The sequence below is a fragment of the Scleropages formosus genome, chromosome 14, assembly GCF_900964775.1.
Source record: "Scleropages formosus chromosome 14, fSclFor1.1, whole genome shotgun sequence".
NCBI classification, from domain to species: Eukaryota; Metazoa; Chordata; class Actinopteri; order Osteoglossiformes; family Osteoglossidae; genus Scleropages; species Scleropages formosus.
The window spans coordinates 22690673-22714018 of NC_041819.1; positions in this window are offsets into that span (position 1 = coordinate 22690673).

The window sequence follows — 23346 nt, forward strand, 5'->3', positions numbered from 1 at the left end:
CAAAATAAGATGTCTCTAATGCTTTTAAAACAATATGCCAAAGCAATTAAGGCGGTGGACATGGGTCAATGGGAAGCCGTTGGTGGCACTTCAGTGTGTGACCAGAGCAGCACCGGGGTTCCACCAAGGTGTGTGACATCTGTGTCGCTAAGACCCTGCAGGGTACTGCGCCGACACTCTCAAACCAGAGGTACCAGATGCGGCCAAAGGCACCCCTACCTCCCACCCTGCCCCACCCCTCTGATACCCGCTGCTGAATAACAAAGCGATGAGCTCTTGGATCTTGGTCAGCACATAAATGAATAAATAAATAACTAAATAAATAAAGCAATGCTCAAGCTGAGAAGAGATTAAAATTCACTTCTGTGTCTGTGCCATGCGCTTCGGCTGTCGTCCTTCCGCCATCTGCCGAAAATCCTTTTGTCAAAAGATTGATCATCGCCCTTATATTTGTCCGCGTTTCGTTGCCTCGTACACGGGGTTCGAAAGTGGCCGTACATGCAGATATTCTGAAAACGGGTCTTTATCCTCTCCTCTGAAATGCGCTCGGAACGGTGCGGGACGAAGGCAGATCCTTCACGACATTCTGTTTGGGTAGAGGACGGAACCCGCTGTGAATTCCAGGAAGGGGGTCTGCGTTGGTGAAAAGGCGTTCCGCCTGCGGCTCGGACCCTGGGAAAGATTTACTCCCCAGCACCAGCAGGACAATAGCACAATGGTTCCCCCCCCTCCGGAAAGGAGCAGTAAAGGTTAGTTGGCCCCACTAAGAGTCTTTCCTTTTTCTACCCATTTTCGGAGCGTGGCTCAGCGGCGCCCCCTGGGTGCAGAGGAAACCCAGCTCCAACGATTCCCGTCATCCTTCATGCTGAGGAATCGAAAGTTTGTCTCACTTTCACACACAAACACGTTCTCTAGGTGTCTCACTCTCACACAGGTTGTAGTACATCTATGAGGTCTCTGGCGTCTTCCTCTGACGCACACACACGCACACACACACTCACAGCCACCCGCATCCTAACGTCTTCTTTCTTCCATGATATTGCCTGCCACACACAGGTGGCATAAATACAAACACTCACAAATCCAACAGCATTCTGTCTCATCCTCTTTCTCATGCACCAACACACACCCCTTAAAGCAAACACACATGCAGAAACACCTCTCTGTCTCACTCTCTGTCTTTCTAAGTCTCAGAAAACACACAGATTCCCCCACAGTAAGAGTCAATCTATCTAAAAATCTATATTTACACGTATTCATTTAGCAGACGCTTTTCTCCAAAGTGACGTACATCTCACAGAAAATGCAATGTGTTCATCACATTAGCAGAAAGAGAGACTTAGATGCAGACGCGTGATTCTTAAACCAAAATATTAAGTGAAACAGTTAACTGATCGCCAACGTGCAAGTGTGGAAGTTTAAAATAATGCTCATTATGACCAGATTTGGCCCACGTTTGCGTTCTGGTGCCGTTCCAGCTGGGATCTGGCCAGTAGCCAAGGCCACACTGTAAGGCATCATTTCATATTCACATGGCTCAGTCTGGTTCCTGCTCGGTGACATTCATCTGCTGAGAATGCGAGTGAGTGTAATCTGATGGGGGAATTCTGGGTAATGCCACAGCGTCGTCCGGCCCACATGCCAGCAATATCAAACAGCTCATCTCCATACATCAGCCGGGTGGGGGGGATGGGTGGTCAGGTTATGTTTCCAGTTACTGTCGCTTTAAGACCCTTGGTGCACACTGTAGATATACTGTAGATATAAATCACTTTCTGTGCTCTGTCTTTCTTCATTTGTGGCATTTTCTCCGCAACCCTCGAGACTCCCAAGATGCCATAGCTTTGAGTTTCCATACATAGACCTTCTCCGCTTCAGGCCTTTCAGGCAGAGGTGTGACTGTTGGATCTGCCTGTCCATCACGTCCAAAAAGAAGTAAATCAGCTCAGGGAGTCCTACCTGTGTTGGAGTGAGGACAGATTTATGAAGCTGTGACCCAGTCCTGAACCTGCACTGGTCAAAGGCCTCACAAATTTATGTGCTGTGTAACAAAAGGTGCATATGTTTGGCTTCTACAATTCTTGTAGCTCTATTTTGTATTTAATTAGCTCATTTTTTTCAATGAGAACAATTTAAGAATTTCTTTTTTCAGAGGTTCTTTTCTTTTTTTTCTTTTGGAACATTCTTGTTACTAGGAGACTATAAAAATATACTACTGAAGTGTAAGCAGTTAGAGTGAACAGCTAAATAGCGGATATAAAGAGTAGATTACTAAAGTTTTGTAATAAAGAGGAAGTCCTCAGTGTAGCCTCCAGGGAACAGTGTAACCTGGGCTTATTGTGAGGCACAGCAGAGCATGTAGTGCTTAAAAATGTAACCATAGCAATGTAACAAACTAATTGTGCAACAGTGTAACTAGATGATCGGATAACAACATAATTGTGGAGCACTATACCGTTGTAAACTTGTAACAGTCTGACAGGGTATCAGTGTAAACATAGCAATATAACAATGTAAACGTGGCATTGCAACATTCAAAGAGGGTATCAGTGTAAACATGCAACAATGTAACATTCTGAGAGTGTGATGAAGTAAAAATGTAGCAAAATAAAAACGCAGTAATGTAACATTATGATGGCCTATCAGTGTAAACATCTAACAATGTAACATTTTTGACAGTATAACAAAGTAAAAATGTTGCAAATGAAAATGCAACAATGTAACATTCTGATGGTCTATCGGTGTAAACATGCTACAATGTAACATTTTGACAGTATGACAAAGTAAAAATGTAGCAAAATAATAATGCAACAATGTGACATTCTGACGGTGTATCAAAGTAAATGTAAGTGTAATAATGTAAAAATTTAACAAAGTAAACTTGTGACAAGCATGAAGTGTAAATGTGTTGCTGTAATAACATGGAAGCTCAACCTGGGTCAATGTCTGCTTAGAAAATACATTAGAAAAAATATGATAATATATTGCACGTGAATGCTTAATAACTTATTCACTTACAGATTTAAGAAAGCTTGTCTTGTAGGAAATTAGTCAATCTTATCCAGGACCTCTTTATGTCCGGGTCTTTATAAAAATCCCTTCCATGTTTTTCAAACAAATCCTCCAAAACCTTTTTTTTATTTTTGTGCCACAGTGAAAAAAAATAGAGCAGTTTCTCTGGATGATCACAGTGTGTCAGGCATAGAAAAGGATATTTATCTAAGACGAAAAAACAATTGGAAAAAGGGGAGGGTTATGTTATTATTTTGTCTTTGCTGGAAAAAATAAAGTAAAAACAAGAAGCAGAAGAGATTAATCTTCATAAAGTTGGCCTGGGCACACTTGTCAGATATTAGACAAGGGCTTGTTGTGTGTCTTGGAACCTGCTGCACAGTCTCTCGTGAGCCGGTGTCAAAGACCGCGGATTACAATAATTATTTTTCTCCGAGTCTATTGTTTTATTATTCCACACTATGTGGCGCCCAAAAAAAAATCTCCATTATCCACAGATTACCTCATTTAAAAGGAATGTGATGAGCATGCAAAAACTCTTCTTCGGAAGTCACCGGCGTGGAGGCAGCCGAATTACGGTTCTGTTCACACGTCTATTTGTTTATTCATCAACTAAGAGACAGGAGACTAAGAATAAGTCGGAAAAAGTTGCTTTGTGAACGAAAAACAACTTAGTGGGCAATTGTTATTTTGAAAATTTTATTTGCATTGCATGTTGGAAAATATGTCACCGCAAATATCTGGCTTGTTGACATACAGGTAAACCTACGTCACACCCACCTCCCCTCCACCATACATAACCTCATCCAACCCCGTCGTCCTCCAGCGCCCCACCCCAACGGTTGCCTGTAGAGTTTGTTTTGGGACCGTGCCGATTGCTCCGTCTCACGTACTCTCACACGCCAATTGAGGCGCCAGCCAGTGCCCGTGTTAATTTGCCCCATCCATCACCCTGACAGGCCATGATCTGCATACGAGAACGAATGTGGCATCGCCCACATGTGGCGCAGCGGAGGCAAGATGGACTCGACGTGGATGGCCTGACCCCGATCCTGACCGTGTACCGTAACTGAAGCTAGAGAAGCTGAGATGTAACCATGGCCTACAGCTAGAGCCTAGAGAAATGCCCCCTTGCCTTACTACTTCCTGTGTGTATGTCACTCAATTTTTTTACTGACCTTTTTTCTCTCACTGGAAAAAAAAAGCTTTCCCCTTTCAAGTCCCACAACTATATCTTTTTCAGGCAGAAGATATATTTGTGAGGACCTTGATTTGGACCAGTGCAGGTTCAGGACTGGGTCATGCCCTCATAAATCTGTCCTCACGCTAACACAGGTAAGACCCCAGCACTGATTTACTTCCTGTTGAATGTGACAGACAGGAGGATCCACCAATCAGTGATCACAGAAAGTCAGCATTGTGGCAGCTTGGGAGTCTCGAGGGCTGCGGAGAAAATGCCACAAATGAAGAAAGACAGAGCACAGAAAGTGATTTATATCTACAGTATATCTATAGTGTGCACCAAGGGTCTTAAAGCGACAGTAACTGGAAACATAACCTGACCACCCATCCCCCCCACCCGGCTGATGTATGGAGATGAGCTGTTTGATATTGCTGGCATGTGGGCCGGACGACGCTGTGGCATTACCCAGAATTCCCCCATCAGATTACACTCACTCGCATTCTCAGCAGATGAATGTCACCGAGCAGGAACCAGACTGAGCCATGTGAATATGAAATGATGCCTTACAGTGTGGCCTTGGCTACTGGCCAGATCCCAGCTGGAACGGCACCAGAACGCAAACGTGGGCCAAATCTGGTCATAATGAGCATTATTTTAAACTTCCACACTTGCACGTTGGCGATCAGTTAACTGTTTCACTTAATATTTTGGTTTAAGAATCACGCATCTGCATCTAAGTCTCTCTTTCTGCTAATGTGATGAACACATTGCATTTTCTGTGAGATGTACGTCACTTTGGAGAAAAGTGTCTGCTAAGTGAATACGTGTAAATATAGATTTTTAGATAGATTGACTCTTACTGTGGGGGAATCTGTGTGTTTTCTGAGACTTAGAAAGACAGAGAATGAGACAGAGGTGTTTCTGCATGTGTGTTTGTTTTAAGAGGTATGTGTTGGTGTATGAAAGAGAGGATGAGACAGAATGCTGTTGGATTTGTGAGTGTTTATATTTACGCAATCTGTGTGTGGTAGGCAATAGCATGGAAGAAAGAAAACATTAGAATATGGGTAGGTGTGACCTCATACATGTACTACAAACCATGTGAAAGTGAGAATAATCTTATGAAATATACACACACACACACATCTTCAGAACCGCTTGTCCCATACCGGGTCGCGGGAAACCACAGCCTATCTGGTAACACAGGGCGTAAGGCCGGAGGGGGAGGGGACACACCCAGGACGGGACACCATTCCGTCGTAAGGCACCCCAAGCGGGAATCGAACCCCAGACCTACCGGAGAGCAGGACTGTGGTCCAACCCACTGCGCCACCACACCCCTCCATGAAATATACAGTTAAATATAATAAAATATGTATTTTTATTTATTCATTTTTTTATTAACAGCAGTTGTCAATGTGGTTAAGGATCTGGACTTGTCACCCATGGGTTGGCCAAAAAAATTTACCTTACTTGTTACACAAAAGTTGAGCTGTGTATTGGGTATTAATGGTCAAATTGTAAGCTTAATATGCTACCCTGAAGAAAAGCTGAAAAGCAATAAATTAATAACAAGTGAATATGTACTAGGATGGGAAAATAGATGCTATGCTATATAGTGCTTGAATGACTATGCAAAGTAAGCACCATCATGGCAAATTTTTTTCAGCTGTATCTGTGATGTCATGTGGCATTCTGGGGAGAACTATGGTGTGGTGGTTGTTATTTATTTATTTATTTGTTTATTCTGCTTGTGGATCCCTTTTCAACATATGTGGTATCAGAGATATTAAAAACCTAAAGACCTTCAACAGCAATGCAGCCCATCAGTGTGCCTGAAACAGGGGCGGGGGGCATGATTTAATCAAAATGAGTATTCTATTGGCACCGGGGGTGCGGTGGCGCAGTGGGTTGGACCACAGTCCTGCTGTCCGGTGGGTCTGGGGTTTGAGTCCCGCTTGGGGTGCCTTGCGACGGACTGGCGTCCCGTCCTGGGTGTGTCCTCTGGCCTTACGCCCTGTGTTGCCGGGTAGGCTCCGGTTCCCCGTGACCCCATATGGGACAAGCGGCTCTGAAGGTGTGTGTGTGTGTGTGTGTGTGTGTGAGTATTCTATTGTATTATTGTTACTGAGAAATATTGTTTTGATGAAACTACATAACTGCGGAAATCTGAGATATGTATCTTTACATCACCAAGCAATAACACTCTTATACTTGAATTCACATGGAACAAAAGGTTATTACATTCTGAAACTCACCTTGATTAGTAGTTTGGAAAGATTGATAGACTGATAGGTGAGCTGAAGTTGCATAGGCATGCAGACCAAGTGCTTTAGAAAATAACATTTGCCACTGTTAACTCTGCATTGTAATAAGGGACAGAATTATAAAATCAAAGATCATTTTAATATTCCACAAAACATTGGGCTTCTGGAATTACATGAATATTATGACACTGAATTAAAACTCATATTATTCTCATTTTTGAGCACTACAGTTTTAAACGCATCGCCCTTGACTATATTCTACTGTACTTCTCTCCAACTATATGAAGAAACTAAGCAGACAGTGTTGCTGAGAAAGTAGACTTTACATTAAATAATGATTAATTATAAATAATTGAAAAGAATTCAAGCCAGCACATCAGTGCACGCCATATGAGAAAAATGGCTCTGCATTAAATGAGGTCTTCTTTGAATGATGTCCTCCATGAATGATGGACTTTATCAGTCTGTTCTTCCGCCCAAAATGCAGAGCCTCTGAAATGCACATCAAGAAAAAAAAACTTTCTCTGCACTTATATATAGCCATAAATCATTGAATGTCTTCATTTAAGTGATAATCAACAGAAAAATGAGTTATTGTGGAAAAAATGAAGACGTGTGCCCTTGATTGTCACTGTAAAATTGAGCAGAATTGACTGATTTATTAATCATTCATAATGGCCTTAACAGTAATGTGTTAGGAACAATTAACAGTAACTCAAGAAGGACACATTCATATTCGATAAAATTTCTGTTGACACCACCCAGACTTTTATTATTACTCTATTGCTTAGTTGATGAGTCTATATGAAGTGTCATTTTAACCTTTTAAACATGCATATTTTTACTGGAGTAATTCAGGGTAAGTACTGTGTGAAATGGTATCACTGTAGGCCCCAACTGGGATTTGAACCCATACCCTTCAGTACTTGTGTTGTTAATCTCTGCGTTACTTAACGCCACAAAGAATAAAAAGAGTTAATTCACTTAAAACATAGTTGTAAGATATTTCAATAAAAATGCCAAAAGGTAGTGAGAAATGTGCTGTTTTCCAACATCATTCAATTCAGCTGAATTTATTATTGTACAGTTCTGTTCCCACTTAGAAAATGTGATGTCCTCCAACATCTGCTCGATTCATTTTCAGTTTATTTTGGTATAGATCTGTTCACAACAGGTTGCCTCAGAGCGCTTATCAAAGAATAATGCAAAAGGCTCAAAGAGGCACACGGGAAGCGGCGAAAGCAATAACAATACTGATACACAGTTAAAAAAAACCAGTGTAAAGAAAAAGGAAGCCAGAAGGCAACAGGAGAAGGAGAAACAAATCTCCTAAGTCTGGTCGAGGATAAAAAAAAAAAAACCTCCAGGGGTCCAAGGCCAGCTGGCTGCTCACCACTGCTGGACATGCTAACACTGCAGAAAAATGTCATTATGTGTCATTATGTGTACTAAGTATACATGTCTTCTCTCCTCCCGTCCCGTTCCCCTGGGTGCCTGCACACCCGGGCTGACCTCAGCTGGACTGTATTTAGAGTTTTAGGAGCATTTTCCAGACTTGTCGGGTGGTCATCCGGACTCCTCCTGTCTGGTCAGCAGGTGATCTTCAGTGAGTCAAGAAGTAAAAGCAGTGGGGATTTGCAGGCTTCGGCACCCAAAGGTGGCAGGTTTGAATCCCACCTCCGGGCTGTAGCACCCTTGAGCAAGGTACTTACCTTAAGATGCTCCGGTAAAATTACCCAGCTGTATAAATGGGGAAATAAATGTAGCATCTGAACATTGAAAGTTGCTTGAATAATTATAAATAATGAATGAATGAGTGAATGAATAATGAGAAAATAATAAATAAATGTAAATAGTTGCTATGCATAATGAGATGACAGCATAAAGAGCAGTATAAACAATAAGACATGCCAAGGAATTGGCCTGAGATTTAACCACAGTGAATGACGGGATAGCTCTAACTATTGTTGGAGGATCATTACCTCATTTGTTGTTTGTTTGTCATTCTAAAGTGCCGTTAACTCAACATCAGCTCTTGGAGACCACATATGTAGCATTCTTCCAGAATGTTCTGCTCTTCACTTGTGTCTTTAAGGCAGAGTCCATAATCAACGTGAGTGAGTCCATCCATCTGATTTGTGGTCATCTTCTTCTTCTTTCCCTCCATCTTTTCCAAGCATCGCCGTCTTTTCAAGGGAGTCCAATCTCCTCATGCTGTGTCCCAAGTATGAAGACCTCACTCATCATTTATGCCTCCATTGAGAGTCCCACAGTTTAGGAGCCCTGTCACTGAAGGGTTTTCAGCCAGCAGTTTATTTACTTATTCCAGAAATTACAATAAATCAGTTACTTGTGTTTTAAAAGCACTTGCTGGTTTGTATGTATTAATGAATTGCCATAAACGAAACGTCCCTAAATCCTTCATAATCTTGCTTTCTGATTCCGGTTAAAATTCTTCTATGCAGTATTTTGAAGTTGTTATAATGTGCGATGTGGCGTTTGGGGTCTCTAAGACTTAATCATTCCAAACAGTCAAGTGTGCTGTTTACCAGCGCGTGTAGCCTACTAACTTTCCTCTTGAACAGAAAGACATCACAATTCTGCACTATTGCTGAAGGATATGCTGCAGGAAACATATCCTAGACAGTAAATTTTAAAGGACTGAACAAGCGATCCTTGTCAAAAATGGCATTTAGATCTTCAGTGGGGGTGGCACGGTGGGTAGCACTGGTGCCTCACAGCTCCTGTGCTGTGGGATCCAATCTGACTCACTCTGTGTGGACTTTGCACATGCCCCCATGAATGAAATCTCACATTTTTTAGTGTGTGACTCAGTGAGTGTGCATATATTTCACTGCTGTGTGTAGGTCACCTTAGACAAAAACCATCAGATAAAAATCCAAGTTAATAATAATAAATACTAGTTAGCTTATTTTGGAAAGGTAACATTTAAAATGTTCAAATTATAAAGAATAATTTGAGCACTACCTGTTGGGTCATAGCCCTCGATGGGTACAGTTTTGCTCGTAGGGTACAATGATCCAAAGCCTCTCTGGAGGTACTGGGTGGCAGTCGGATGGAATATTATCAGTTTCGCTCTTAATAAATCCACAAAATCATTGCTAATAATATAAAGAAGAACACTAACTGCGGGATATCATTCCTTTTCAGCAAGCTAAGCCCAAACATCTGTTACGCATGTGCTGGATATAAATGTCTTAGAAACCGACTTAAGAGAAAAAAATGGCACACAAATGCTAATGAAACGCTAATTCGGAAGGGAAAACCACTGAACTGGCAACTCGGCGCTCGTGTTTATGTCCGACAGGGGAGATTAAGTACATTAAGTGCCGATTCTCGAGGAGGCCCATTAGCGGTAATGGCGCAGACAATGGGACGCCCCCGCCGGAGTCGCCCTCGCTATGTGTGCCTTATTGGGCTCCTCCGGCCCAGGGAGGTGCTCACGAGCAAAACCGGCACCCCCAGGGGGAAGTGACAAGAGCAGCAGACAAAAGCAGCTTCTCGTTCAACACGCTGCGGCGGGATTGTTTCTGACTGGGGTACGAGCGCGTCGGAGGTCCTTTTGATGTGGTGCTGCGCCGGGCTGCGCCGCGTTTCTGTTTACTCTCGGCCCGATTTCGCGGTTTCGCGTTTGAAAACACGAGGCACCGGAGGTTCGGTGCCTCTGACAGTTTATTTGTTTGCTTATTTATTTATTTGCGGAGGAGCTGCCGCTCGCCAGTTGAAAGGATGCTGGGAAACCATTTCGAGCCGCGTGCTGAAAGACCGTTGTCCTGCCCAGCACCTGAGCTCTCTTCGATGATGCAAAGGCAGGCCTAAAAAACTCACCCTGTCATGAGCATACATTCATTCATTTAGTTGACTCTTTTCTCCAAAGTGACTTTGGAATGTTCAGCTACTTACAATTATTCACCCTTTTACACAGGTGGGTAATTTTACTGAAACAATTTAGGGTAAGTACTTTGTTCGCTGGTACTGCAGCCGGAGGTGGGATTTAAACCTACGACCTGTGGAGCCAAAGGCAGCAGCGCTAACCACAGTCCTCTCTGCCGTCCCTTTAAAATAAGGAACCAGACCAGCCAGTTAATTTATGGTCAAAAGAGGCGAAATGCTGCTCCTCAATGTGCGGTAAAGGGAACCCATGGGAGATGTGGTCCAGGACACGTGGCACTGCAGGTTAAAGGTCTTTCCATTCATTTTCAGCAACCATTGACACCATGCAGGGTCATGGTGGTCCAGACCCTATCAGAGAAGCAGAGCATGTGAGGGTAGGTACTCAAGTCCATTCCATGACAATCTTATGCACTAAAGGCAGTTTAGAGTCACCAGTTAATGGGAAGCACACACCTTTGGGCTATGGGTGGAAACCAGAGTACCCAGAGGAAACCCACGAAAACACAAGGAAAACATGGAAACTCCGCACAGATTGTGCCAAATTCAAACCCAGATTTAAAACACAAAACCCAGGAGCTGTGAGGCACCTGGGCTACCTGCTGTGTCACAGTATCACGCAGGTCAAAGGTCAGCCTCATTAAATCAGACCCTCAAACTCTCTGAACCTGTCAACCCACCTTGAGTCTATAGCACATGTTTTATGAAGAACTTCAGAACTGAACCTTATCTCTGGAACTCCAGGTCCACAGATTTGTCAAATTACCTCACCCACCTCTTATTGGCTGGAAGAATCAGAATTTCTGCCTTGAAGTATTTTGCTTTATTCAATACTTGGTCCATGTGGTTATGCAACTTTTTAATTTAATTTGCCCTCTTACATGAAGATGAAGCACATTATATTTGTTATGGGAAGTTTGAATAACGCAGTAAATCATATGCTAAAAAACAGAGAACAAAAAGTGACTGCAGCAGAGCTCTGTTGACATCAATCCTCTTAATTTGTCAGAAATTACAAGATTTGTACATTAAGTTGATTTGTATCACTGTGGTCACATATCAGAAACAGTAACTTTTCTCTTCGTTTAATTTCGAATGCAACATTAAATCATTTGTCTCAAAGTATATCTGCCATCTCCATTATTTATGCTGAGGGCTCATTATGAGGCAGTTAAAGCACTCTGGCATCAGCCTTTGAAAATCCTCTCCAGACAATTCTGAGTATCACTTCTAAGAGGGAAAATGTTACATCTGTGTTTCATAATTATTGTTTATTGTATTTTTACACCAATGTATTCCATTTGCATTTCTCAGAGAAACCAAACCATAAACGAGTCGACCATCGGTAATGATGTGACCCCTCTCTTCCACTGCAAGGGGCCCCCAGTCTGTCATTTGTGGCATATTATTAGCAGCAAATTAAACTGAAATAAAATGTGAACATATTGACAGTTAATGGTCTAGCGGTTAGTGGTGCAGCAGTGCCCCAGTTGCAAGGAGGAATGGAGACGTGAGCCACTTAACCTGAAATATTTTTTTTAATGCGCAAAAGGGGGGGGCGGGTGGGGGTCAACCCGACAGAGTCTGCTTTCCCTAACACAGATGTAGATCTGACTTTAACATCCCACAAAGCGCACGAATCCATGCCGAGTATCTGATTGAGTTCAACAATGCAAGCTTAATCTTTTAATACAGTTATATGTGGAATCTCAGAGGTCCCATTATAGGTTTTATACTTGTGACAGGCTCATAAATGAAACGGTTGCAGGACTCCTTCCCAGTGGGCGGAAACTCTTTTCCTGACCAGCCGTGCCGGTAAAGCAAATCATGTCTGAACACGGAGAAATGATGGAATCGCTGCTCCGATGCATCGCGCCAAAGTTAAGTTGGGGCAGAGGGTGGTTCCAGTGTCACGAGTGACAGCTAAACTCAAAAGCAGGCCTGCTGATGATGAGTTTCTCCCACCTGCTTCTCCGAGCCACCAAATCCCAAGTTCGTACGCTTACGACAGAGATGCGTACCAGACGAACACCTGCTTTGCATGGAGAACCGCCAGTAGACGTCAGCTCTTCTGGTTTTTTGCTTCCCTTGGAAGGGCCGTGTCCCAGAGCAGACGCCCACTTGAAATTCTCCGCTGGCACCCAGCTCCCTGGTCTCCGCTCCCCATGCCGAACCCATTACCTCATACGCCTACAGCAAGCTGTCCCAGGTGGGGTCCGGAGTCCCGGACTTGTGTGTGAGCATGTGTGAGGGATTTTGACTTAATAATGAGATAAGTACAACGCACACACTGGCATTGCTTCTGAAAAGGGGCCCTTCCTCGCGTGATGGACGGATAAAAAAGGCCAATTACAAAAGCTTTGCCTGCACTTCAAAGGACTTCATTGGCCTATTCATGAACTTCCCGAATCTGTGCTCCGCATCATAAGCACATTAGTGTCACACGGGTGCGGGGATGTGAAGGGCACTCGAGTGCGTGCGCGTCTGTGTCTACATCGAAGCGATGAGGGGGGACAGCTCGGCCAACTGTGGTCGGGGCCCCGTGGGTGGACGGGTGGGTGGTTACGACAGACGCGGTTATGAAGTCATGGACACATTTCTGGACTCCGGTGCCAGTGTTTTCTTTGCAAGGGCCATTGAGAGACACGATGAAAGAAAAACAGGCCGACCGACTGGCTGAAACAACAAACCCAGGAGGGAGGGATAAGCGGCAGTGACACTGATGATGTTTGTGGACCTCTGGGGGTCTTCGTAAGGGGGGCAAGATGTATTTCCCTGGCAACGGACATAGGAGGGAAACGGTAACTTTGACGGCGGCTACGATCCACCTTGGGCTCTAGCACAAACATAGAACTTGTCATTGCGTCCAACGCTACTCTTAGTTCCACATTTCGCACTTTGAAAAAAAACCTGCACTTTCCCAGCTGTCTGAAAGAGAATGTATAAGATATGAAAAGTTACCGGATCCAAAGATACTGGTTCAGACTGGTTCCAAAGGGCCGCATTAGCCAACTCAATAGCATCTGCCATGTTTCTTCACCACCGCCGATGACTCAGGCTTAGCGATAGCGGGACGTCTCGGAAGCGTCAACAGGAAAGAGCTGTTGAAGAGCATCTCCTGCCAAGGCAACACCGCGCTCTCAAACCCATTCTTTGTCCCGATCATGATTTTTTATTCAAGCTGCAAGGGCTGTAATGTGGCGCCTCGTCAAGAGCTATATTTTCAAGCGCGGAGCTGCGGCACTGCATCCTGCAAGAAGAATGGGCTCATGGGACGGCTGACTTGTCAGGTGATTCTTACTTAATGGTCTGCTGTCTGGCAGAGGGAAGACACATTAGTCAACGTTTGGCAAATCTCGTTGGTTGCATGCTTGGTCTGCTGTTACTTTACCTCTTCAAACTGCAGCCAAGCCATGTAAATTGTGAATGGCAAAGCACCAACAGTATTTTTTATCGGAGCCCGAATGACAGCCGTGATCCACACGCTGAGCTCACGTTAAGAGTGTGGCAGAAATTCTGTAAAAGTGCGAATCTACAGAAAGAAGAGCTTCTCGCTTTCGGACGGGGGACTTGTCTTCGTTTATTCCTCAAGTTTGCGCATCCCTGTTTGTGCACTTCCTTCGAGATGCCTTGAGAGCTAAACTGTCCGGGGTCAGGCCACACGCATGTGTGTGGATGTGTGTTATTGCCCTGTGATGTAATGCACTTTTTGAATTGTCCTCTGAGATGTACATCACTTTGGAGAAAAGTGTCTGTTAAATGAATCAATGTAAATGTAAACGATGGACTGACATTCTCTCCAGAGTGAACCCTGTATCACACTCATGCTTCCCGTATAGGCTCTGCATTATCATGACCATGCATTTCACAAAATGTTATTGATAGTGGATGGATTTACTGTACTTACATAAATGCTTGAATGCCTGTCCTGCTCCTCCGCTCCTATTTCATACCTTACGAGACCCTTTTTTGCTGGTGTTTAGCAAACAAGTCAGGGGTTGATGGCTCATGGGCAGAAAACTTGTATTCCCTTTTTTTTGGGATCCAGCTCCACAAAACACAGATCCAGAAAGCCCGTCGAGCAAGGGCTCAAAGTAATTCTTAATGCTGACTCAAACCGTCACCGTGCCCAGGAAAACAAACTTCTCAAGGCTGATTTTTTAATATGAATTACATTTATTTATTTAGCAGACGAGGGGGTGCGGTGGCGCAGTGGGTTGGACCACAGTCCTGCTCTCCGGTGGGTCTGGAGTTCGAGTCCCGCTTGGGGTGTCTTGCGATGGACTGGCGTCCCGTCCTGGGTGTGTCCCCTCCCCCTCCAGCCCTACGCCCTGAGTTGCCGGGTTAGGCTCCGGTTCCCCGTGACCCCGTATGGGACAAGCGGTTCTGAAAATGTGTGTGTGTGTGTGTGTGTGTGTGTGTATTTAGCAGACGCTTTCCCCTGAAACAACTTCCAATGAACTCTATGTAGTGTTATCAGCCCACACACCTTATTCACCAAGGTGACTTACACTACTAGATACACTACTTACACTGGGTCACTCATTCATACATCAGTGGAACACACTCTCTCTGTCACTCACGCACTATGGGGAAGCTGAACAGCATGTCGTTGGACTGTGGGTGGAAACCAGAGCACCCAGAGGAAACCCACGCAGACACCGGAAGAACATGCAAACTCCACACAGACTGAAGGGAATCGAAGCCACGTCCTCTTGCACCACCCAGGCGCTGAAAGACAGGAGCGCTACTCGCTGTGCCACCGTGCTGCCCGTATATAGCTTAATGTATGAAATCGTCGCTGTATATTTTGCAACCCAGTTGTTGTTTACAGTAGAAATTACACAGCATACTGCAGTTGCTTTGGGATAACGCCAGAGAATTTAAGTAACAACTTCCAGGAATGCAGGTCTCTGTTCCTTCATTCCAACATCACAGGCAGTTGAGTCTGCTTGGTCCCTGAGAGATGGTGTGATTGTTACATTATTGATTCACTTTGCAGACTAGCGCATTCAGGAGAACTTCAACAGAATAAAATATCCTCTAGAAACTCACAGCAAGTAAGCTTTGTGGAGGGCATCAGCATTGGGTTGTAGGTTTGCATCCAAGTGTAACTGCTGTTGATACAGTACCTTGCATAGTACCTTGTGGATATAGTACCCATTTCCCAAATCAACTCTGTGCTTTGACTTCACTTTATCAGACTCTAAAAATGTTTTTGCAAAGCTGAGTACCGCCGCTATATGTAGTAGAAAAAAAAAAAAAAAAAAAGAAAAAGAAAGAACTCCTTCAGGTGAAAGAATTCATGAATATGCATGTTTGAATCTTAATGACATGGAAGGCTGCATATGCAGTAATAGAACTCCATTAGAAAACATATTTTCTTCTGAGGTTTCTTAGAAGATTTTCTCACTTTGTTCAGTACCTGAAGAAGGTACAGAACAAGCCCAGTTAAAAAAAAGAAAAAAAAAAAGAAAGGAAAAGATGGATGGACGCTAAAAAAATTATGAGCTACTGCTAAAATAATGATGATCTGTACCTCCAAAAAGGGGTGCATGAAAACGAATGTGTTACATGCTATGCCTACAATAAGTTGGCATTTAATTTTTTACTATATTTTAACAAAGAAAGAATACCAAACCTATACACCAACCCCTCAAATTCCCTCTCAGAAACACCAAGAAGCAACACTCATTTTAACCACTGGTTAAAGAAAATTTACATGAACTGGTCTGCATTTTTCTGATGGCTTGACTAAATGCAAAATATATATTTACTGTCTTGGTCATCGACATCAATCCAGCCATGACTTTATGTTTTGGGAAATGTCAGTTCTCTTGGCAGTGCAGGCAAATTAATAACTGTGTTTGCTGACAGATGTGAAGAATATCAGGAATAATTTCTCTGTCTGAAACTGTCCAACATACAGTATTTCACCATACACAAGGGCAGCAGGTGGCGTAGTGGTTAGAGCGAGTGACCTTAGCACAAATCCCTGCTTCTGTCGAGGTACCATTGATCGAGATACTTATCCTGTGCTGATACAGTAAAAATTACCTTGCTGCGTAAATGGATAAATAATCATAATGCTCTGGAGAAAAACATGAGCTAATGAATATATAATAAATAAAATTGACAGTAATGATGCAACGTTGACCTGAAGAGCACTCAGAATTGTACGCTTTATGTGTTAAGCTTTTCATCTCGTGCTATGTACAATATTCCTTAGATGAAAGAGAAAAAAGAGAGGAAAAATCACAGCTTTTTACCATTTAAGTCTCTCTATTGTGTAAATAATTTCACATACAATCCTCACAAGTTATATATGGCATCAAGTGGAGTTAAAGAACCAGACTGCATTAGTGAATCCCTTCATGATTTTTTTTTTTTTTTTTACATGACACTGACAATATAGACCAAAGATCTGCATTTTCAAACAATGGAGCAAAAGAAACTGGAATATAAAAGAATTTTGTTCCGACAATAGCGAGCAGCAACTGTCTCCTGCTTCACTCTCCTCCCATAATTACTGCAAGTCCCTTCTACCTGTTGTCTGCAGATAATGGGAATTATTTTGAAGCATATTCATTCATCATAAAGTGTAATTAGTCGCTAATTACACCACGTTAATTACTTTTTGGTAGCCACACTGAGATAATTTGCGTTTGACCGGTTGTTGGGTGCCCTTTCTTTCACAAAGTGTTGGGGACCAGAATGTCACCAATCTGAGCACCGTGCTTTCAGAGCTAGACAAACACATCCAGAAACACACACACACACACACACACGGAACGAAAAATATCGCTCACCTGTAGTATTTTTTTTTTCAGTTTCTCAAAAGCTGCAATTGCCGCAGCAATTACAATTGACTCAGCGCAGGAGCTGACCTTGGAAACGATGAATATTCTCACTAATGTGGTGCTTCCGGTGTTTTAACTTTATAATGGCTGTTTTATGGTATTTTCTATTGTCTTTTATCCATTCCTACTTGGTAGTTTAATGCTGAGCCTGTGGGACACAAGCAGGCTTTTGGGGGATAGACAATCTCAGCATATTTATCTCATTTACTGCCAAAGCAGTGCTTACCATAGAATTGCTTTTAAACACTTTCACTCCAATGTTAGTTTACTTACTTGTCCAAAATAACCACAGGCGATACACCCGCTGTACTTGCCAGTGTGTTAATATTCATGTTGTAATTATTGTTATAAGTAATAAAAGCAAGTATATAGATTTGTCAGCATCTGCCGAAATGTGGTAAATACACTGCCTTTGCACTTTTATTTATTACTCTGCACATATTTATATCATTTGCACTGGTATTAAAAAGAAAAGAGCAAAAATACAAGTACAGCTCCAGCAGGGATGGATAGAGGGTAAGAGCATAAATCACTGGAAAGAGTTAGAATCACATATTTACATCTTTTAAGTATGAAAATAGAAGTACTAAATATAAATTTTAATTTTTTAGCACCTTAAGTAAGCAATTTAAGAAAGGAAAAGAAGTAACCATTAGAACATCAGTAGTACATTTATGAGTACACACACACACACACAGAGAACCGCTTGTCCCAGACGGGGTTGTGGGGAACCGGAGCCTACCCGGTAACACAGGGCGTAAGGCCAGAGGGGGAGGGGACACACCTAGGATGGGACGCCAGTCCGTCGCAAGGCACCCCAAGCGGGACTCGAACCCCAGACCCACCCGAGAGCAGGACCCAGTCCAACCCACTGCGCCACCGCGCCCCTGCGTCCCCCGCATTTATGAGTATTCTTTAAGAATATATTTAGAATGTAACTAAATAAAAATAAAACTAACTAGGCTACTTAGGAAAGCTCTGTGTTTTTAAAACTGGAAAAGGGGTCTCTGTTGGGGGACAAATATGTCAAGACCCAAGGGTGGTGCCTTGTTGAACCACTGAGATTTTAACATGGGATTCGGTGAATTGCCTAGCTGAAAGCTACCAAATAATAATTCACTCTTTTCTGTGGTAACCCACCAACTAGAACGACCTTACACTCTTCTCTGTAAGGTGAGACAAAAACCAGAAACCCTTGACCTCAGGGCTTCGAAAGGATTCTCTTCTGTGAGTTGCATTACAACCTTGAAAAGCTCAGTCAACAAACATGATCTCAAAAATGCAGTGTTTTGTTGCTTTGCATCCCATCAATGTTTTATGGGATGGGAAAACCCAAAAAATGTTCCACAGGAGTTTCAAGATTTGGCAGTCACTGCACGGTGTGAGTTTGGCATTGCCTATCTGTGCATATCCGAACTTGGATGGGATGTAGCGCTCCACAGTTTATAATGTTGCATAAAACACTGGTGTGATGGGGTTGAGGTTGGGGGAGTGAAATTGCTGTTTGTTTCTAATGTGCTGGATGGCAGCTGGTGACAGTTAGCAAACGTGGCACCGGGTGTCTTTGGCAGGTTACCCCATACCGGGGTCCCAGAGCAACACTTTGTGGCCCTGCCTGCTCCAGGCCAGATGTAACAAATCTCCTTCCAGCTATTACTCCCTTTCATGGCCTGAAGCTTCAGGCATTTCGCCCTGGGCATCGTTCAACCCACCATCCGTTCCTGTCCCAACACAAAAATCCCACAGGTCAGGCCAACACAAGCCCATACCCCATAGAAAGCCCAGATGCGATTGTTGCTCAGAAATCCAAGTCAAGGTAATTTTTAGTCTTGGATGGTTCTCTTAAGCTTTCCTGGAAACTTAGTACTCTGGACTGATCCTCCTCTCATTACTGCAGTAAAAAAAGAGACCAAAACCCATAAACATCTAATATGAAAAAAGTGGCTTACATCGAGAGGGCATTTCCAAAAATGCTAATGCAATTCCCAAAAATGCTAATAACATGTGTATGGTACAAAGTTCCTTGTCTTTTGGTTTTTGGGACACAGACTGGCTGCTTTGTGATGCTGCAGCTGCTCAATGTTAGCATTAGCAGCCAATATTTCTGGCAAGCTTTCACTGTACCAGACGCCCAGATATCATACTTGATGAATCTTCTCAGATCCAGAGCGTTGGTCCAAAAAGTTCTACTCTCATTTGGTTATAAACCAGATGTCCCGGGTCCCTACCAAGCCTCAACCCTCAGGTTGGAGTAGGGTGAAGGAACCTACAGCTGGCTGTGCTACTTGTGCTTCTCCACCATCCTTGGTAGGACTAAGCTTAGAGAGCATCCAATCGTAAATCATTCACATCCTTCTCTTCCTCCTTGATTCTCTATTTTATTCTGACGAGCAACGGAGCTCTCCAGCTGTGTCACATTTGAAAATATGTCCAGAATGCAATCTGGTTCCTTTATCGCACAGCTGCAGGCATCATTCATCCTCCGTAGACATCCCTCCACTCAAAGGGTCTGGATGATGCACCACAGGATAACGTCCATGAACCTTAGTGCCCAGTCCAATTCTGAGGGCACCAGCACAACAAAACTGGTCTTTCCATGATACATAGACATGACACCTGGGCATGCAGAAACTTCATTTCGTTGCTACGCACACCGAACTCCATGTACAGGTTCTCTAGTGCGTTGGTCCCATCAGCAAGTCTATTCCAATCCAAGAATCTCAACCTTTTCATTTTCCACCTTTTCTGAGGTCACAGCCTTTTACTGCCTCCTCCACGTCTGGTAACAGGATGGTGCCGATGAAAAATCTGAATCAATGTACTCTGTGTCTCTATTAATCGGGTCTCCTTTTTGCTAGTGTGGTACTGTCAGGCTTCCCATTCTGTAATTTCAGCCTCCTCTTCCATAAGTTAACTCTCTTTCATTAATATAGACTGCAATTCCCCCCCATCCCCCTTATTTTTTTATCTGCTGTTCTGCACAGCAGTCTTTTCCCACATTTTCCTGTTAATGGCTGCAGTGTGGCCGCTGTAGCACCAACCCTTCCATGCAATTAAACTGAGTTGGACATCATCCACCACAAGGCCAGCATCCCACTCATAAACGTCCTCAAGGGCTGCCTTATTTACTACAGCATTCTCCAGGACTTTCCCCGGTCCTGAAGGAGCAGCTAATGTGCATTAGTAGCACTTTTATGTATGAATGTGAAGCACCGTAAAATGCGGCTACTTGTCCCCCCCTCCCATTTCATGAGCACAGACAGGCCATTTTTAATGAGCTGGCAGCATCACATAAAAAACCTAGGCATCTTAGGCAGGAACCAGCAAATGCCGCAGCCCGTACCTCAGATCCTATTGTCACCCTGCGGTGGACTCTCTCCTCTGTCCAAATGAGACAGCGAGCAAATCAGTGGCACTCTTCCGGCATAGGACATGAACTCTCACGTATACCCTTCGTAATTATCATGCCCGTTCTGTACAAATCCTCATCGCTGGTCTCGGCATGTTGGTCTGCTTATTTCAGAGTCATGACTCACTGAGCACTTGACAGGAGATGCGCTGTCAATTTGAACCCTCGTGTAATAGATAGAAAAGAATCTCATTCTGTATCCTCATTACTGCCTGAGTCACTGCACTTCTCCAGCTGTGTGATGTATGAATTGCACAATTCAGAATGTTCATCATGGTCATCTATGCCTTTGGCTTTTTACACCTGCTTGTATCAAGTTCAAGTGGAGAACAAGATGGTCAAAGGATCAGCACCCCAATACCTATAGGATTTAGTCAGTCCTTGTACACCTGCTGGGGTACAAAATCTAAAGCCTGCAGGATCTCTCTCGTTCTCTGTTGTTCTCTTTTGATGGGATGGAATGAAATTCCACTGTCCCTCACAACTGCTGAATCCCTTCCAGAATTCAAGGATAGTTTCCCATCCCTTTTGGATCCACTTCTCTCCTGATCTCCTAACATACATAAATATGGATGACACTATTTTTCCTACCTGAGTGTCAGTTCAATAGGCAGTTTCTCAAGTACTGTTCACCAGCAGGAAACGTGGTATCAGACAAACAAGCTGTACTTTAATGATTGTGTTTCTGTATCTAAAGTTCATTGCATGTTCTGAAATGTGCCAGTGTATACACCGAATTGCATGTCCCTTTCGAATAAAGCACTTTTGTATACACTGAACCACACAGATCTGTTTGGGAAGAACATCTGCTAAATGTATAAAAGCAAATGTAACATGAGATGCAAAAAAAGATGCCTTGACACTTTGTTATACTGTATAGCTGATAACTACTGAAGGACACCCTGCCTATCTATAGGATCAGATGTCACCCAAGTCCCCTAAAGCAAGGTTCCAGAAAAGTGTTCCCAACACACACAATAAGAGCTTTCCCATAGAAAGTGATCTTTGTGCTCTGTATTAGGCCTCCCCACAAAGAGGCTCACATTCCACAGAGCCCCCATCCCCATTCTCTCATCCAGCCATAACAATCCATACTTCACCACTCACACACTTCTGTAGAGATGGAATTTGCACTCTGCACCCTGCTGTTGTCCAAGCGGCTTCTGGTTCTGAAAATCCTCCGGCTCATGTGGATGTCTTGTGGGGACGAGTCCGTCTGCTGATTCCCAGTTATCTTTAACGCAAATGGATGTGTCATCGTGGAAAAAGCTGCCTTTGTGAGAAACGTATCTTAACCACTAAACTAAGCCTGTGTTTTGCATGGAGTTTTATGAATTAATTCCTTTTATGAAATTATGTCATTTAAATCCACCAATAATACATAAAATTGATAATCCAGTGAGGAGGTACAAAAAAAAGCATGAACCCTACTGGTTTATGTTTTGTGTCTTACCTATTAAAGCCCAAAGGATTGAAGCTTTGCTTAAGGAAAAATGCCCATAAATGAAAACAGCTTGCTGTGGCAGTGTCTTCTGGGAACCTCTATAGCCTCAGTGCCTTTCCATCCTCCACTGAATTCACCCTCCTATGATTCACATGACAGGTAAAAGTCACAGTCACAATCCACAATGGTTGTGGGGAGGCACAGTGATACAGTGAGTAGCGCTGCCGTCTCACAGCACCTGAGTGGTGCGAGAGGACATGGGCTCGATCCCCTCTCAGTCTGTGTGGAGTTTGCATATTCCCCCGTGTCTGTGTGGGTTTCCTCTGCGTGCTCTGGTTTCCTCCCACAGTCCAAAGACATGCTGTTCAGATTCACCCATAGTGTGTGAGTGACAGAGAGTGTGTGTGTGTGTTCCGCTGATGTATGGATGAGCGGACCAGTGTAAGTAGTGTATCTAGCAGTGTAAGTCACCATGGTGAATAAGGTGTGTGGGCTCATAACACTACATAGAGTTCATTGGAAGCTGCTTTGAAGAAAAGTGTCTGCTAAATAAATAAATATAAATGTCATTATTTCAATGTATCTGCTGCAAAGTGATGTGCTGACTTCAACCATGGACCTATTTTAGGTTTGCCTGACAATTTTTTTTTTTTTTTTTAGCTTGCCTTAGACATGTCTTACAAGTAAAATAACGAGACTAACAGAGGATCATCAGTTTCTCTTTCCTCTTTTTCTTTCAGTCTTGTTGATGAAGCACAACCACCTGTTTGCTTTGGAAAACAGTTGATAATTTCCTTAAAAATAGCATTTTTCAACCTGAGCATGTCAATAAGCAATTTCAAAACCACCCTGAACAGCACACATATTAATTATTAATTATTAATAGTAATAATATGCATAAGACGGCACCCCTTTGTTCATTAGCAGTAATTCTCGTGTTTAGCAGGTTCAGATTTTTATTATCAGTTCTACAGTGGCAAAGACCACTACGTTATCCCTTAATATGATCAGTGGCATTCTGTTGTACACACTGCTTGTCCTGAGTGGGGTCGTGGCAAACCGGAGCCTAACCCAGCAACACAGGGTGTAAGGGACACACCCAGGATGGGACACCAGTCCACCGCAGGGCACCCCAAGCCGGACACGAACCCCAGACCAACCAGTATTGGTTAAATCTCAGTTTCAAATTCATCCACAAATTATCATATCATATCATATCCAATATCACATATTACCAGAAGGCCTGACCTGCATGAATA